A 2,776-nucleotide genomic window follows, 5' to 3' on the forward strand; every position below is an offset into this window, starting at 1 on the left:
GCATTGGACTGGACTTCCCAACTACTGTCGAATATAGGATAGATGACTCCCGCGTCCAACCATTTTAAAATTTCTTTCTTGACCACTTCTTTCATTATGGGGTTCAGCCTTCTTTGAGGCTCGATTGACCCCGACTTCCCTTCTTCCAGCCTAATCTTATGCATGCAATAAGATGGACTAATGCCACGGATATCTGCAAGCGTCCAGCTTATTGCACGCTTGTGCTTTTTCAGCATCTACAAAAGAGATTGCTCGTTAGGCTCTATAAGATTTTCGGAAATGAACACAAGTAAAGTGTTGTTGGCTCCAAGGAATGCGTATTTTAGGTGTCCAGGTAACTGTTTCAACTCGAGTTATGGTGGTTCCTCAAGTGATGGACGTGTTGGTTTTGTCTTCCGCTCACTCAGACTTGGCGGCTCTGATTCTTTTAAGTTCTCCAACGCGAGGACCTTACATACATGGGTCTCTTCTTCAGGCAACTCAATACTGTTTAGATGACAATCTTCACTATCTGGGAACTTCAATGCGTTGAGCACATTAAAATTCACCTCTTGATTAACTACGCGCATAGTCAATTCGCCTTTATACACGTCAATTAAAACTTTCCCAGTAGGTAGGAAGGGGCGTCCAAAAATAATTGGTACCTTCTTATCTGCTTCATAGTCCTAGATAATAAAGTCTGCTAGGAATATGAAGTTGTCAACCTTTACCAGAACGTCTTCAATCTTTCCTTCTGGGTACTTAATTGTTCTCTCAGCAAGCTGAAGAGTAACAGAAGTGGGTTGTGCTTCGCCAATTCCTAGTTTCTTAAAAATTGAGAGTGGTATGAGATTAATGTTGGCTCCCAAATCGCACAACACATGACCCACATCCAATCTTCCTATCGAGCAAGGAACTGTGAAGCTCCCAGGGTTCTTCTGCTTCTTTGGTAGACTGTTGCTTACTAACGTATTGCACTCCTGCGTTAGCGCGATTACTTCATTCTCACTGACTCTTCTTTTCTTTGTCAATATGTTCTTAAAAAATTTGACATATGTTGGCATCTGCTCCAAGGCCTCTATAAGTAAAATGTTGATATGCAACTGCCTTAGAAGCTCAAGAAAGCGCTTGAATTGTTGTTCATCATTCTTTTTCATCAGACGTCTAGGGAATGGTGCATTCAGTGGCACCTCAGGCTTTCCCGCGTTGGACGTATGGGTTCTGAATGGCTTGTAGTCTCAGACATTTTTTCTTCTTGATCCATTGAACGTGTGATGCATTCTTTCGAAGGACTACTGTTTCTTGGATTCATTTTTCTTTCTTCAAGAGCTTTTCCACTTCGCAACCTCACCGCGTGACATTGCTCCTTCCCATTGTTGTTTCCAGGCATTTCAGTATTGCTAGGTAGAACTCCAGGTTACCTGCTTTTCAACTCGCTCGCTATCTTCCCTACCTAGATTTCCAGGTTTCTGATAGATGACACCTGGCTTTTCAGCAACGCGTCATTCTAGCCTATGTATTCCTTCAATAGGTTTTCAAGTGGAGATCCTGAGCTCGACGTCTGTCCTTCTCTATTAAAGGGTTGTTGATGTGGCTGATGCATTTTTTGAAATGCAGGTGGCGGTCCATTCCTTTGCTGTTAGTTCGCCCCTGGGTGGTACTCTTGATGATTTCCTCCTGTCCAAGAAAAATTTGGATGGTTTCTCCATCCAGGATTATTTGTATTGGAAAATGGGTTGTCTTTAATGAAACATACTGACTGAGGATTCTTTGGGCAATCCACATAGGAGTGAGGATCTCCATACCATGGGCTGCCCAAACGCCTTTACCTGATTCATCTTTTGCTGATTTGATGCATTTCCTAGCGTTATGTTCTACAAAAGGCTGGTCATCGTAGCCACTTGAGCAAAAAGTGTAGCTATTGCATTGGAATTGATAGAATTAACGTTCTAAGATCTCTTCTTCCTGTCAGCTCTTCCATCATACGTATTGTCCACCCATTTCATGTTGTGTTTAGCAATGCGGTCTAATATCTCTTTAGCCTCAGTGTAAGATTTGTCCATAAGTCCACCAGTCGCTACTATGTCTACTGCCATCTGTGATGCTCAATTCAATCCTCCATAAAATGTCTCCATTTGGATAGTTAGTGGTAGTCTATGGTTCGGGCCATTCTTGTCCAAACCCTTAAAACGCTCCCATGCGGCGCTTAAGGTTTCAGCTTCTTCTTGTTCAAAGTTCATAATCTCTCGACGCCTTCTCGCGTTGGTGGTAGGTGGGAAGTATTTTTGCATAAATTTTTCCACCAACTTCTCCCAGGTGGTGATTTCACCAAGCTCCAATGAGTTCACCCATTGTTTTGCGTCATCACGCAAAGAATAGGGGAACAAAGACAGCCTGATCGCCTCTGGGGTGATTCCAGGAATCACAAATGAATTACACGTTTCCAAAAAATGCTTCATGTGGGCATGAGGATCTTCACCACGACCACCCCCAAATTGTCCAGCAATTTGGAGCATTTAGAGCATTACAGATTTCATCTCGAACCTGGTCCCGTCTGGCGTTGGGTAGATGATTCCTGGAGAGAAATCATATAGTACAGAGGACGTGTACTCTCTCATAGGACGCGTGCTACTATTCACCATTAGGATTGGATTATGTGCAGCATGAGCTAATTACTGAGCTAGTTGTTGATTTTCCTGTTCTTCCGCCATTGCTCGTTGCTTGTTCTATTGTCTGAGAAATTGCTGCCTCAACCTTCGACAACGGTTAGATCGGTTCCTACGCCGGAAGGTCCTTT

General features: G+C 43.2%; 1 non-coding gene across 1 annotated transcript; it reads left to right on the top strand.

Annotated features, from left to right (window-relative positions):
- Positions 1 to 2,130: 2,130 nt before the first annotated feature.
- Positions 2,131 to 2,234, top strand: LOC120070387 (small nucleolar RNA R71). Its single transcript, XR_005479882.1, has one exon. It is a non-coding gene; the product is annotated as a small nucleolar RNA R71 (small nucleolar RNA).
- The last annotated feature ends 542 nt before the right edge of the window (positions 2,235 to 2,776 follow it).

This window comes from Benincasa hispida, chromosome 1 (assembly GCF_027475165.1).
Source record: "Benincasa hispida cultivar pf3 chromosome 1, pf3_genome.v1.1, whole genome shotgun sequence".
Classification (NCBI taxonomy): domain Eukaryota; kingdom Viridiplantae; phylum Streptophyta; class Magnoliopsida; order Cucurbitales; family Cucurbitaceae; genus Benincasa; species Benincasa hispida.